The 15,737-nt window shown below is 42.0% G+C and overlaps 1 long non-coding RNA gene across 1 annotated transcript in view; it reads right to left on the bottom strand.

The window, feature by feature from the left end:
• Window positions 1-15,737, bottom strand: part of LOC147006183 (uncharacterized) — an 82,982-nt gene that overhangs the window by 21,599 nt on the left and 45,646 nt on the right. The window lies entirely within an intron of this gene.

The raw sequence follows: 15,737 nt of genomic DNA, 5'->3' as shown, positions 1-15,737 counted from the left end.
GCACTCCCACTTTGCCCAGTCCAGGGCACCCCAACACACCGGAAAAGCTAGACACGGATCTAAAAGCATATCTCCTCATGATGGTAAAGGACTTCAAGAAGGACTTTAATAACACACTTAAAGAAATACAAAGGAACACTGCTAAACAGGCAGAAGACACTAAAGAGGAAGCACAAAAATCCCTTAAAGAATTGCAGGAGAACACTGCTAAAGAGTTACAAATCCTTAAAGAAAAACACGATAACATAATCAAACAGGTAGAAGTCCTTAATGAAAAACAGGAAAACACATCCAAACAGATGATGGAAATGAACAAAACCATACTAGACCTAAAAAGGGAAGTAGACACAATAAAGAAAACCCAAAATGAGGCAACACTGGAGATAGAAACCCTAGGAAAGAAATCTGGAACCATAGATACGAGCATCAGCAACAGAATACAAGAGATGGAAGAGAGAATCTCAGGTGCAGAAGATTCCATAGAGAACATCGGCACAACAATCAAGGAAAATGGAAAATGCAAAAAGATCCTAACTCAAAACATCCAAGAAATACAGGACACAATGAGAAGACCAAACCTACGGATAATAGGAGTGGATGAGAATGAAGATTTTCAACTCAAAGGACCAGCAAATATCTTCAACAAAATTATAGAAGAAAACTTCCCAAATCTAAAGAAAGAGATGCCCATGAACATACAAGAAGCCTACAGAACTCCAAATAGACTGGACCAGAAAAGAATTACCTCCCGACACATAATAATCAGAACAACAAATCCTCTAAATAAAGATAGAATACTAAAAGCAGTAAGAGAAAAAGGCCAAGTAACATATAAAGGCAAGCCTATCAGAATTACACCAGATTTTTCACCAGAGACTATGAAAGCCAGAAGATCCTGACGGATGTTATACAGACACTAAAAGAACACAAATTCCAGCCCAGGCTACTGTACCCAGCCAAACTCTCAATTAACATAGATGGAGAAACCAAAGTATTCCACAACAAAACCAAATTCACACATTATCTCTCCACGAATCCAGCCCTTCAAAGGATAATAACAGAAAAAAACCAATACAAGGACAGGAACCACGCCCTAGAAACAACAAGAAGGTAATCCCTCAACAAACCTAAAAGAAGACAGCCACAAGAACAGAATGCCAACTTTAACAACAAAAATAACAGGAAACAACAATTACTTTTCCTTAATATCTCTTAATATCAATGGACTCAACTCCCCGATAAAAAGACATAGACTAACAAACTGGCTACACAAACAAGACCCAACATTTTGCTGCTTCCAGGAAACTCATCTCAGAGAAAAAGATAGACACTACCTCAGAATGAAAGGCTGGAAAACAATTTTCCAAGCAAATGGTATGAAGAAACAAGCTGGAGTAGCCATTCTAATATCTGATAAGATTGACTTCCAACCCAAAGTCATTAAAAAAGACAGGGAGGGACACTTCATACTCATCAAAGGTAAAATCCTCCAAGAGGAACTATCAATCCTGAATATCTATGCTCCAAATACAAAGGCAGCCACATTCATTAAAGAAACTTTAGTAAATCTCAAAGCACACATTGCATCTAATACAATAATAGTGGGAGACTTCAACACACCACTTTCACCAATGGACAGATCATGGAAACAGAAACTAAACAGGGACACAGAGAAACTAAGAGAAATTATGAATCAAATGGATCTGGCAGATATCTACAGAACATTCTATCCTAAAACAAAAGGATATACCTTCTTCTCAGCACCTCATGGTACCTTCTCCAAAATTGACCACATAATTGGTCACAAAACAGGCATCAACAGATACAAAAATATTGAAATTGTCCCATGCATCCTATCAGATCACCATGGACTAAGGCTGATCTTCAATAACAAAATAAATAATAGAAAGCCAACCTTCACGTGGAAACTGAACAATACTCTTCTCAATGATACCTTGGTCAAGGAAGGAATAAAGAAAGAAATTAAGGACTTTTTAGAGTTCAATGAAAATGAAGCCACAACATACCCAAACTTATGGGACGCAATGAAAGCATTTCTAAGAGGAAAACTCATAGCTCTGAGTGCCTCCAAAAGGAAACTAGAGAGAACACACATTAGCAGCTTGACAACATACCTAAAAGAACTAGAACAAAAGGAAGGAAATTCACCCAAGAGGAATAGACGGCAGGAAATAATCAAACTCAGGGGCGAAATCAACCAAGTGGAAACAAGAAAAACTATTCAAAGAATCAACCAATCAAGGAGCTGGTTCTTTGAGAAAATCAACAAGATAGATAAACCCTTAGCCAGACTCACTAGAGGGCACAGGGAAAGCATCCTAATTAACAAAATCAGAAATGAAAAAGGAGACATAACAACAGATCCTGAAGACATCCAAAACACCATCAGATCCTTCTACCAAAGGCTATACTCAACAAAACTGGAGAACCTGGATGAAATGGAGAAGTTCCTAGACAGATACCAGGTACCAAAGTTGAATCAAGATCAGGTTAATGATCTAAACAGCCCTATATCCCCCAAAGAAATAGAAGCAGTCATTAATAGTCTCCCAACTAAAAAAAGCCCAGGACCAGATGGGTTTAGTGCAGAGTTCTATCAGACCTTCAAAGAAGATCTAATCCCAGTTCTTCACAAACTATTCCACAAAATAGAAACAGAAGGTACTCTACCCAACTCATTCTATGAAGCCACAATTACTCTGATACCTAAACCACAAAAAGACCCAACAAAGATAGAAAACTTCAGACCAATATCCCTTATGAATATTGATGAAAAATCCTCAATAAAGTTCTTGCTAACCAAATCCAAGAACACATCAAAACAATCATCCATCCTGACCAAGTAGGTTTCATCCCAGAGATGCAGGGATGGTTCAATATACGGAAATCCATCAACGTAATCCAGTATATAAACAAACTCAAAGACAAAAACCACATGGTCATCTCGTTAGATGCGGAAAAAGCATTTGACAAGATCCAACACCCATTCATGATAAAAGTCTTGGAAAGATCAGGAATTCAAGGCCCATACCTAAACATGATAAAAGCAATCTACAGCAAACCAGTAGCCAACATCAAAGTAAATGGTGAGAAGCTTGAAGCAATCCCTCTAAAATCAGGGACTAGACAAGGCTGTCCACTTTCTCCATACCTATTCAACATTGTACTTGAAGTCCTAGCCAGAGCAATTCGACAACAAAAGGAGATCAAAGGGATACAAATTGGAAAACATGAAGTCAAAATATCACTTTTTGCAGATGATATGATAGTATATATAAGTGACCCTAAAAATTCCACCAGAGAACTCCTAAGCCTGATAAACAGCTTCGGTAAGTAGCTGGATATAAAATTAACTCAAACAAATCAATGGCCTTTCTCTACACAAAGAATAAACAGGCTGAGAAAGAAATTAGGGAAACAACACCCTTCTCAATAGTCACAAATAATATTAAATATCTTGGCGTGACTCTAACTAAGGAAGTGAAAGATCTGTATAATAAAAACTTCAAGTCTCTGAAGAAAGAAATTATAGAAGATCTCAGAAGATGGAAAGATCTCCCATGCTCATGGATTGGCAGGATCAACATTGTAAAAATGGCTATCTTGCCAAAAGCAATCTACAGATTCAATGCAATCCCCATCAAAATTCCAAATCAATTCTTCAATGAATTAGAAAGTGCAATCTGCAAATTCATCTGGAATAACAAAAAACCTAGGATAGCAAAAACTCTTCTCAAGGATAAAAGAACCTCTGGTGGAATCACCATGCCGGACCTAAAGCTCTACTACAGAGCAATTGTGATAAAAACTGCATGGTACTGGTATAGTGACAGACAAATAGACCAATGGAATAGAATTGAAGACCCAGAAATGAACCCACACACCTACGATCACTTGATCTTCGACAAGGGAGCTAAAAACATCCAGTGGAAGAAAGACACCATTTTCAACAAATGGTGCTGGCACAACTGGTTGTTAACATGTAGAAGAATTCGAATCGATCCATTCCTATCTCCTTGTATTAAGGTCAAGTCTAAGTGGATCAAGGAACTTCACATAAAACCAGAGGCACTGAAACTTATAGAGGAGAAAGTGGGGAAAAGCCTTGAAGATATGGGCACAGGGGAAAAATTCCTGAATAGAACAGTAATGGCTTGTGCTGTAAGATCGAGAATTGACAAGTGGGACCTCATGAAACTACAAAGCTTCTGCAAGGCTAAAGACACCATCAATAAGACACAAAAACCACCAACAGATTGGGAAAGGATCTTCACCTATCCTAAATCAGATAAGGGACTAATATCCAATATATATAAAGAACTCAAGAAGGTGGACACCAGAAAGTCAAATAACCCCATTAAAAAATGGGGCTCAGAACTGAACAAAGAATTCTCACCTGAGGAATACCGAATGGCAGAGAAGCACCTGAAAAAATGTTCAACATCCTTAATCATCAGGGAAATGCAAATCAAAACAACCCTGAGAGTCCACCTCACACCAGTCAGAATGGCTAAGATCAAAAATTCAGGTGACAGCAGATGCTGGCGAGGATGTGGAGAAAGAGGAACACTCCTCCATTGTTGGTGGGATTGCAAGCTTGTACAACCACTCTGGAAATCAGTCTGGGGGTTCCTCAGAAAATTGGACATAGTACTACCGGAGGATCCAGCAATACCTCTCCTGGGCATATATCCAGAAGATGTCCCAACAGGTAAAAAGAACACATGCTCCACTATGTTCACAGCAGCCCTATTTATAATAGCCAGAAGCTGGAAAGAACCCAGATGTCCCTCAACAGAGGAATGGATACAGAAATTATGGTACATTTACACAATGGAGTACTACTCAGCTATTAAAAAGAATGAATTTATGAAATTCCTAGCCAAATGGATGGACCTGGAGGGCATCATCTTGAGTGAAGTAACACAATCACAAAAGAACTCACACAATATGTATTCACTGAAAAGTGGATATTAGCCCAAAACTTAGGAAACCCAAGATATAAGATACAATTTGCTAAACGAATGAAACTCAAGAAGAATGAAGACCAAAGTGTGGACACTGTGCACCTTCTTAGAATTGGGAACAAAACACCCAGGGAAGGAGTTACAGAGACAAAGTTCGTAGCTGTGATGAAAGGATGGACCATTTAGAGACTGCCGTATCCAGGGATCCATCCCATAATCAGCTTCTAAACGCTGACACCATTGCATACACTAGCAAGATTTTGCTGAAAGGACCAAATATAGCTGTCTCTTGTGAGACGATGCCGGGGCCTAGCAAACACAGGAGTGGATGTTCACAGTCAGCTATTGGATGTATCACAGGGCTCCCAATGGAGAAGCTAGAGAAAGTACCCAAGGAGCTAAAGGGATCTGCAGCCCTATTGTTGGAACAACATGATGTACTAACCAGAACCCCGGAGCTCTTGTCTCTAGCTGCATATGTATCGAAAGATGGCCTAGTCGGCCATCATTGGAAAGAGAGGCCCATTGGACTTGCAAACTTTATATGCCCCAATATAGGGGAATGCCAGGGCCAAAAGAATGGGAATGGGTGGGTAGGGAAGGGGGGGGCGCTATGGGGGACTTTTGGGATAGCATTGGAAATGTAATTGAGGAAAATATGTAATAAAAATATTAAAAATTAAAAAAAAAAAAAAAAGAATTGAAGACCCAGAAATGAACCCACACACCTACGGTCACTTGATCTTCAACAAGGGAGCTAAAAACATCCAGTGGAAGAAAGACACCATTTTCAACAAATGGTGCTGGCACAACTGGTTGTTAACATGTAGAAGAATGCGAATCGATCCATTCCTATCTCCTTGTACTAAGGTCAAGTCTAAGTGGATCAAGGAACTTCACATAAAACCAGAGGCACTGAAACTTATAGAGGAGAAAGTGGGGAAAAGCCTTGAAGATATGGGCACAGGGGAAAAATTCCTGAATAGAACAGTAATGGCTTGTGCTGTAAGATCGAGAATTGACAAGTGGGACCTCATGAAACTACAAAGCTTCTGCAAGGCTAAAGACACCATCAATAAGACACAAAAACCACCAACAGATTGGGAAAGGATCTTCACCTATCCTAAATCAGATAAGGGACTAATATCCAATATATATAAAGAACTCAAGAAGGTGGACACCAGAAAGTCAAATAACCCCATTAAAAAATGGGGCTCAGAACTGAACAAAGAATTCTCACCTGAGGAATACCGAATGGCAGAGAAGCACCTGAAAAAATGTTCAACATCCTTAATCATCAGGGAAATGCAAATCAAAACAACCCTGAGAGTCCACCTCACACCAGTCAGAATGGCTAAGATCAAAAATTCAGGTGACAGCAGATGCTGGCGAGGATGTGGAGAAAGAGGAACACTCCTCCATTGTTGGTGGGATTGCAAGCTTGTACAACCACTCTGGAAATCAGTCTGGGGGTTCCTCAGAAAATTGGACATAGTACTACCGGAGGATCCAGCAATACCTCTCCTGGGCATATATCCAGAAGATGTCCCAACAGGTAAAAAGAACACATGCTCCACTATGTTCACAGCAGCCCTATTTATAATAGCCAGAAGCTGGAAAGAACCCAGATGTCCCTCAACAGAGGAATGGATACAGAAATTATGGTACATTTACACAATGGAGTACTACTCAGCTATTAAAAAGAATGAATTTATGAAACTCCTAGCCAAATGGATGGACCTGGAGGGCATCATCTTGAGTGAGGTAACACAATCACAAAAGAACTCACACAATATGTATTCACTGATAAGTGGATATTAGCCCAAAACTTAGGATACCCAAAATATAAGATACAATTTACTAAACACATAAAACTCAAGAAGAATGAAGACCAAAGTGTGGACACTGTGCACCTTCTTAGAATTGGGAACAAAACACCCAGGGAAGGAGTTACAGAGACAAAGTTCGTAGCTGTGATGAAAGGATGGACCATTTAGAGACTGCCGTATCCAGGGATCCATCCCATAATCAGCTTCTAAACGCTGACACCATTGCATACACTAGCAAGATTTTGCTGAAAGGACCCAAATATAGCTGTCTCTTGTGAGACGATGCCGGGGCCTAGTAAACACAGGAGTGGATGTTCACAGTCAGCTATTGGATGTATCACAGGGCTCCCAATGGAGAAGCTAGAGAAAGTACCCAAGGAGCTAAAGGGATCTGCAACCCTATGGGTGGAACAACAATATGAACTAACCAGAACCCCGGAGCTCTTGTCTCTAGCTGCATATGTATCGAAAGATGGCCTAGTCGGCCATCACTGGAAAGAGAGGCCCATTGGACTTGCAAACTTTATATGCCCCAATATAGGGGAATGCCAGGTCCAAAAGAATGGGAATGGGTGGGTAGGGAAGTGGGGGACGCTATGGGGGACTTTTGGGATAGCATTGGAAATGTAACTGAGGAGAATATGTAATAAAATTATTAAAAATTAAAAAAATATATTAAAAATTAACAAAAAAAGTCAGGTGACAGCAGATGCTGGTGAGGTTGTGGAGAAAGAAGAATACTCCTCCATTGCTGGTGGGATTGCAAGCTTGTACAACCACTCTGGAAATCAGTCTGATGGTTTCTCAGAAATTTGGACCAGAGGACCCATCTATACCACTCCTGGGCATATATACCCAGAAGATGCTCCAACATGTAATAAGGACACATGCTCCACTATGTTCATAGCAGCCTCATTTATAGTAGTCAGGAGCTGGAAAGAACCCAGATGTCCTTCAACAGAGAAATGGATACAGAAAATGTGGTAATTTACATAATGGAGTACTACTCAGCTATTAAAAATGATGAATTCATGAAGTTCTTAGACAAATGGATGGAACTAGAAAATATCATCCTGAGTGAGGTAACCCAATCACAAAAGAACACACATGGTATGCAGTCACTGATAAGTGGATATTAGCCCAGAAGTTCAGAATACCCAAGAAACAATTCACAGACCACATGAAGCTCAAGAAGAAGGAAGACCACAGTGTGGATACTTCGGTCCTTTTTAGAAAGGGGATCAAAATAGCCATGGGAGGAGTTACAGAGACAAAGTTTGGGACAGAAACAGAAGGAAAGGCCTTCCAGTGACTGTTCTACCTGGGGATCCATCCCATCCACTGAGACACTATTGTGGACGCCAAGTGCTTATTGACAAGAGCCTGATGTAGCTATCTCTTGAGAGGCTCTGCCAGTGCCTGACAAATACAGAAGTGGATGCTCACAGCCATCCATTGGACGAAGCACAGGATCCCCAATGGAGAAGCTAGAGAAAGAGCTGACGGGGTGTGCATCCCCATAGGAAGAACAACAATATGAACCAACCAGTACCCCCAGAGCTCCCAAGGACTAAACCACCAACCAAAGAGTACACATGAAGGGACCCATGGCTCCAGCCATATATATGTAGCCTTGTGGGACAGCAGCGAGAGGCAAGGCCCTTGGTCTTGTGAAGGCTCAATGCCCCAGTGTAGGGGAATACCAGGACAGGGAAACGGGTGTGGGTGAGTTAGTGAGCAGGGGAAGGGGAGATGTGGTAGGAGGGTTTTGAAGGGGAAATGAGGAAAGGGGATAAAATTTGCAATGTAAATAAAGAAAACAGCTAATAAAAAAGAAAAGAAAAGAAAATCACACAATAGAGTACTATTTGACAATGAGAAGAGAAACAGGCCATACCATAATAAAAGAATGACTAATGAAAATGTACAAATAAAGAAAGTCAAAAATTGAGACCATTTATTGTATTATCTTATTAATAGAAATGTATAAGAAAAAAAAAAGTCAACCCAATTCACCAGAACTCATTATGGAAAGAACAGAGTCAAGACACCTTTAATAGAAAGAAAAGAAGAAGAGAAACCATTGAGGTTTGATCTTCTGATATGTATTGTAATGAATGATAAGTACTGGCTACCAAGGCCTGGTGGTTCTCAGGAATGAGAGAATCTGCACTTACAATGTGACCTTACTCATTGATTTTAAACTATTGGTTAAATAAAGATGCCAACAGTCAATAGTTGGGCAGGGTTTGGGGTTCCTGGGCTTGAGGTTGGAGGAGACCATGAGGAGAAGGAGGACAGAGGAGAAGGTGCCATGAGGTAGGAATCTTAAAACAATGGCCATGTGGAGTTAATAGCAACCCAGACAAAACATGGATTAAGATGAAATATTTTTCACAACAAGAAACCAAAGTAAATCATCTCAGAAGCAATAGTTTACCAAACTAGAGCCAGTTCCTCTGGAAGCCTCATAGAATGAAAGTGTGTGACCCTTGTCAAGGCATGCTTGGGCACCTGCACCTCATCAATAGGCTTAGATGTGGAGCCTTGCCTCATAAGAGAGGTTCAGAGATTGCAAGAAGAGAAAACTAAGGAACTCTGGAAGTAGGCAAGAGTGAGTGCTGGGGTTAAGCTAAATAGAGATCATCTCGTTTTAGTCTGCCTTGCTAGCTCCCAGGATGGCCCCTACTATTCCTCCTGACCTATTCCACTACTGTGAGTGTAGCAGACACTCATAGTAGAAACCTGTCCCCACTGAGAACATCCTGGATGGCTTCTGAGATGCCCTGTGGTGAAGCTGACATTTTAGCATCCAATAATCTAATGATCAGCAAAGAGGAGATGATTAGTGGCCAGTGTGAGACAGGGCCAGACAGACTCCCCAGATCACAGTGACAAAACATTGCTGTGAGGTGTTCAGTCTCTTGGGGTGATTTCATAGTTTCTGAACTTTTTATAATATACCCTCAGAGCAACCCCTGTTGGGTTAGTCTTAAAATGAGATGTCCATTTCCTGCACCAATGTCCTTGGTCCTTCCACATGCCTAACCTTAGAGGGATGCTTAGAGAAGCAAACCCAAACCTTATGATCATGGGCTCTCTCACCTACTACTAGCTATGTGATGTTGACCGAGTCGCTCACTAGCCCTAAGCCAGCATGACCTATACACTGAGTTTCAGGCCAGCTAGAGCCACATAGTAAGGCACTACCTACAAAAATCAATGAATAAATAAATAAATTCTGCTATATCTGACAAAGGTAGATGAACCTGTCGGACATTATGCTGCTAACTGAAATAAACCTGTCATAGAAAGACAAATGCTGTATGATTCTACTTCCATGAAGAAGTTATAATTTTCTAATTTCTAAAAGCAGAGGGCACAGTAGTAGGTGCTAGAAGGTGAACACAGGAGAGAACGGCTGTTATACGATGGGTATAAAGTTTCAATTATGTAAGAGGGGAAAACTGGGTAAATCTTCTGTAAATAAGACCTACAGTTACTGATCCTATACTGTTCATTGAGAAATTAAGATAATGAGTCTCATGTTGCACTTTTACCCTCTTCTGCACAAAGAGACTTGATAAACAAAGAGTGGGTGAGGAAACTGTTGGAAGCGATGGAAGTCATTGTCGTACTGTCTCCGTAGGGGTATTCAGATGTTCAGATCCAACCAACTGCCTACATTCAATATGTGCAGGTTTTTATCAGTCATGTTTCATTCAAGCTACTTTTAAAGCAGCTATATTCTGGTAAAGAACAACTGGCCCAGCGAAGGAAGCCAACTATACCGTCTGCCGCTCTCCTTAGTGTAAATATTCCATTGTACCCAACATCTTGTGATATTGGACTCAGCGGTGGAATAGATACACACACATTCTCTACATAAGCCAATTCCAACATACTGTTAAGACATTTTGGAGAAGTGTTGAAGTACACAACATACTGTTGGATGTATGTGGGCTTTCTTAAGGCAGTAACAGTGGTGTGGTAGGGGTGCCTGTTCTTAAGATACACACTGAAATTTCCTGGTGCCATCCTGGGGTTGGCAGATTGTTTTTAAGTGGTTCAGCAAATAGTTGTGTTGAGAGAGAGACAGAGAGTCCAGGGAAGAAAATGTAACCAGGTTTATAAAGTTGATCTTGAAGTCTCAAGTCGGTAAATAATAGCACTCTGAAGGGTGAGCAAAAAGGATGCAGTATGAGTTCAAGGTCAACCTGGACCTCCTGACAAGAACCTGTACTGGGGAGGGGATTTAATTATTTTAGTATTGAGAACATGGGTGCAGATACATTTGTATTTGTTAGTGAAAACTATTTATTTAATTTCTCTCAGTGTTTTTGAAAGAATCTGTTGCTCAGAAAGCATTCCATATTAAAATCTGGACTTGCCACTTCTACTGAGAAGAGAAGCCTAACTCAAAGTGACGGGGCATACTGCTTGTCCAGGCACTCTCACAGAAAGAGGATTCCAACCATTTCAAGCTAGCCTGGGCTACGCTGCAAGAACTAGCAGAGAATCGAGAGGAAGGAAGAGATGGAATGAGGGGAGGAGGAGAGAGGGGCAGTCTGAGACTAAAGTCTCAGCATACAGGGTTCCTGGTCCCAAATGGAAGCAATTTAGCTAAGCTGAGCAGACCACTGGGCTTCCCCATCAGGTCTCATCTGACTACCTTTATTCACGTTGCCTTCCAACTCCTCCAGGTGTTTGCATTTCTGACTTCCCATTCAGAAAACGGTCAATGAACCATGGTGGCAAATGTCCCTCAGCAACAACAAACCTACATGGGCTACCGTCACTGTGATGGCTTCCAAGCATTGAGAGGAAATACATACAAGCCCTGGCTCCTTGATATTAACTACTGCCACTACTTCCTAAGTTGCTCTTCCTGCCTCCAGAAGAATGTTTAGAGAAAAAACAATATACTTTTAAATGTTCTCAATTACAGATAACCAGCTCCCTCTGCTGACCCAAGCTGAGGGACACTACCACTTGAATTCCTTGTGAATCCTGAAAATCCAAATTACACTTCTGGGGATCGAAAAGACGGGAAGAATGCGATGGTCTGAACTATGTTCTCCCTGTCTGAGGGCTCTTAGAATGGACAGTTCCAGAGACTGGGTGGGGAACCAAGGTGTCTGTCACTAAGAAGCCTGTGAGTTTGGCTCCCTCTAAAGGTGACAAGGACAGTTTATCAGTGCTTTGCATGTGCCAGCCTGCCTCGGCTACCTGCTAAGTTCCAGGCTACTGAGAGACTCTGTCTTGGGAGAGCAGAGATGAGAGGTAGCTTACACTACAAAACTGGAGAACTTGGATAGGGACCATGAGTGACGAATGACACCCAAGGCTGTCCTCTGGCTTTCAAATGAACTTACTCATGTTAATACTCATGGAACACAACGTGTGCTAAGTGGAGAGGCACATACCTGTAATCCCAACCATTTAGGAAGTTGAAGCCAGAGGCCAGAATAAGTAGCACAGTAATACCATGTCTCTAAATAATTTTTAAGTGTATAGTTATGTATTGTCATGGCACAGCCCCCACCTAGTATGTCTGGGACCCTGGACATTCAGAATTACAAGAAGCAAAGCTTTTGGAGTGGTGAAGACCTGCCTATGAGAACATGACCCTCACAAAGGATCTCCTCATCTTCCTCCATAAAAGTCCCAGTGCCTGCTTCGTGAATGTGAAATGCCCAGGAGATTATACAACCCCCACAATCTTTGGTAGTGCACAAACGGCAGCTGTGGCGGTTTGAATATGAATGGCCAACATAGGCTCATATGATTGGATGCTCATTCATTGGGGAACGGCACTTCTTGGAAAGGATTGGGAGGTATGACCTTGTTAGAGAAAGTTGGTCCCTAAGTGTGAGCTTTGAGGTTTCAAAGGCCCAATAGAGACCCCGCTATCCCTCTCTCTTCCTACTGCCTGTGGACCCAGATGTAGAATTCTCAGCTACTTCACCAGCACCATGTCTGCCTGTTCATGTGTCCCCACCATGATGACAATGGACTAAATCTCTGAAACTATAAGCCAGCCCCAATTACATGTTTTATTTTATAAGAGTGGCCGCCACAGTCATGGTGTCTCTTCACTGGCTAAGACCGGAGCCTTGTGTTTTGATTGTTCTGCTGCCCTCTGCCAGTCTACAGGGGAAAAATCAAGACCTCTAAGAGACTGCTCCGTTAGGAGGAAGTGCACTGACAGCACTCTGACTCAAGATGAGCAGGACACTATTCCAACAAACAAACACATTTTGGATTAAAAAAATAAATAAATAAAAGACAAAGTATTTTTACCTAGACCCACTTATCCCACAATCCTTTAGACAGGGGCAAAGAGAGTGTGCCAGCATGCAGACCCAGGGAACACTGACTTTATAGGAGGACTTCCTCGTTATCAGTCTCAAGTCAGGCTCTCTCCATACAGCTTAAAAGCTGTTGCTTTGTCTCCAGATGTTACTGTTCTTGTAACCAAACAGGGTGGCTCCCATCGGGATGAATACAAAGCCAAAACAAGGGCAGTCAAAAAATAAAAGAATGGGGAAAGACTTTATTAGCTGTGGGAGGTAAAGAGAACATGGAAGTTATTTCAAAGCAATGTCCTCCTCCAATGAAGAAAACAAGGATTATATTCAAGGAGTCTAGGCAGATTCATGTAAGAAAGTATGTTAGTGGCCAGGCCATTCCCAGGCATGTTCCATTCAAACCGTACGCTTCTGGACATAGGAGACTGAGGCCATGCCTCAACAAGGGAAAGCGATGGATGGTAACACTTTGGGTCGTGATTAGCTTACGTCATGTAAGGGATAGTTTGGATGTGTATTCTTGCTTTTCTCAGAGAGGATTTAGTAGCAGCTGGGACCTGGAACTTGGTGAGGTAATACAGTTTGCCCCAAGGGTGTTGTTTCCCTTAGAAACTAATAGTGGGCTTTGTTTGCTTGCTTGCTTGCTTGTTTGCTTGCTTTGTTTTGTTTTTTGCCTCTGAGTCTCAGTCATCTCTGGACCCTCCCTCAGCTCAGTCTACAGGGCACAATAGTGGATAAATTCCTTTGCTCCCAGTGGATTCTACTCTACACTTTCCACATTACTGGTTTAACTAACAACCCCCTTGTGTCATTCCAAAGACAGAGCACAGCAGAAATCTGACCACTGAGACCTTCACTTAGTGGCCTAGCAATTCAAGTGTTCTTCTTGGTGACAGCCATTTGTTCCTGGTTAGAAGCCATCCGTGTCTCCTTCTCAACTCAAAGGACTCTACCCTTACCTTTGCCCACTTGCTTCCACACTCCCTGTTCAACATAACTCTGTGATGTACTGTTTTTAGAAAGAACCAAGGACAGGAGGGGACACGTGATTGAAGAAGGAACACCAAGAAAAGCCTTGCGCTCAGCCATTTGTCTAATACACAATCCTTTGATGTGAGTTTTTTTTTTCCTCTTATGCCTTTCTGCTTTTCTTTGTGCTTTAGGAGCCAGGGTCTTGCTATGTAGCTGTGTCTGGCTTGGTACTAGCCATGTAATCTAAACTGGTCTCAAATGCACTACAATTCTTTAACTTCGGACTACTGAGTACAGGCGTGCGGGTTAATGAACATAGGAATTTTTTTCTTATGCAAATCTTAGAGTGTTTTACTAGCCTTCTTAGGGTCCAAAGATGAGTCAGGATCAAAGTCCAAACCCTGCTTTGCTGCCCCTAAGGTTCAGTCTCCTCTCACCAGAGCTCACTCTAAACTAAGAAACTTGCGAATGAACTCAGCTGAAATGGAAGAGGTACAGGTTTGAAAATACACAGTGAGCAAGGTATGGAGACCCCCGACCTCACAGGAAGCTGAAGAGCAGTAGGTTTGGAACAGAAAGCCCTGAGATATCCATTACTGCCACCAGTGAAGTCTGGGAGGTCTAAGGACTTAGACCTCCTCCCTGCTCTGTTTTCTCAGCCATCCCACTTTGTTTCTGTTCCTGGTGCTTCTGAACTGATTGTGAGGCAAGTTGCAAAGCTACAGGGACAGAGTCCCTGAGCCCACCTAGTTAATGATACACCAGCAAACCTGAGCAGAAGGAGAGAGCCTTGGTGACAGGGTCACAGGACACCTCAATCCTTCAGCTCAGCACACGCCCACGGTGGCTCAAGCACCAGAAGTGCTTGCGACCGTGGGCAGACTCTGCCTCTCAGAGTGGTGCAGAATTCAGCAGTGAGGAAACTCCTGCTAGGCTCCTCTGACTGGGCCTGTGGGCACAATGCACACATGCTCTCCTAGTTCCCCAAGGCAAATAAATAACACTGTGGTAAGTGGTGCATACACACAGAAATCACACAGATAATTTTGCCTGCAACCCAGGGATAGTGGTATATGATAGTGTCTCAGCCCTGGGGAAGTTGACATAAAAGGATGGCAAATTTGAAAAGCACAAAAAGAGTCATAGAGCACATAGAAAATCCCTGTCTCAGAAAGAAGGAAGAAAAGGGCCTTTGAGAGATTAGGCTCTTTATCCTAAATGACAGCATTTAGCCAAGCTGAGCAGACCACTGGGCTTCCCCATCAGGTCTCATCTGACCACCTGTATTCATGTTGCCTTCCTGACTCCTCCAGGTGTTTGCATTTCTGACTTCTGGTTCAGAAAATGGTCAGTGGTGATGAACTTCCCTCAGCAACAACAAACCTACATGAGCCACCATCACTGTGGTGGCTTCCAAGCACTGAGAGAAAATACATACAAGCCCTGGCTTTTTGTTATTAACTACCACTACTGCTTCCTCAGTTGTTCTTCCTGTGACGAAGCATTAGAAAACACCAAGTACATATAGTAGGCTCTCTCTCTCTCTCTCTCTCTCTCTCTCTCCCTCTCTCTCCCCCACTCTCCCTCTCGCTTGCTCTTATGTTGGTATAAGAGGTGAATCATCAATCCAGTCATTA

Source organism: Mus caroli, unplaced genomic scaffold, assembly GCF_978045245.1.
Source record: "Mus caroli unplaced genomic scaffold, Mus_caroli_1 scaffold_1, whole genome shotgun sequence".
In the NCBI taxonomy this organism is placed as follows: Eukaryota; Metazoa; Chordata; class Mammalia; order Rodentia; family Muridae; genus Mus; species Mus caroli.
This window is presented reverse-complemented; position numbering and strand designations above follow the sequence as displayed.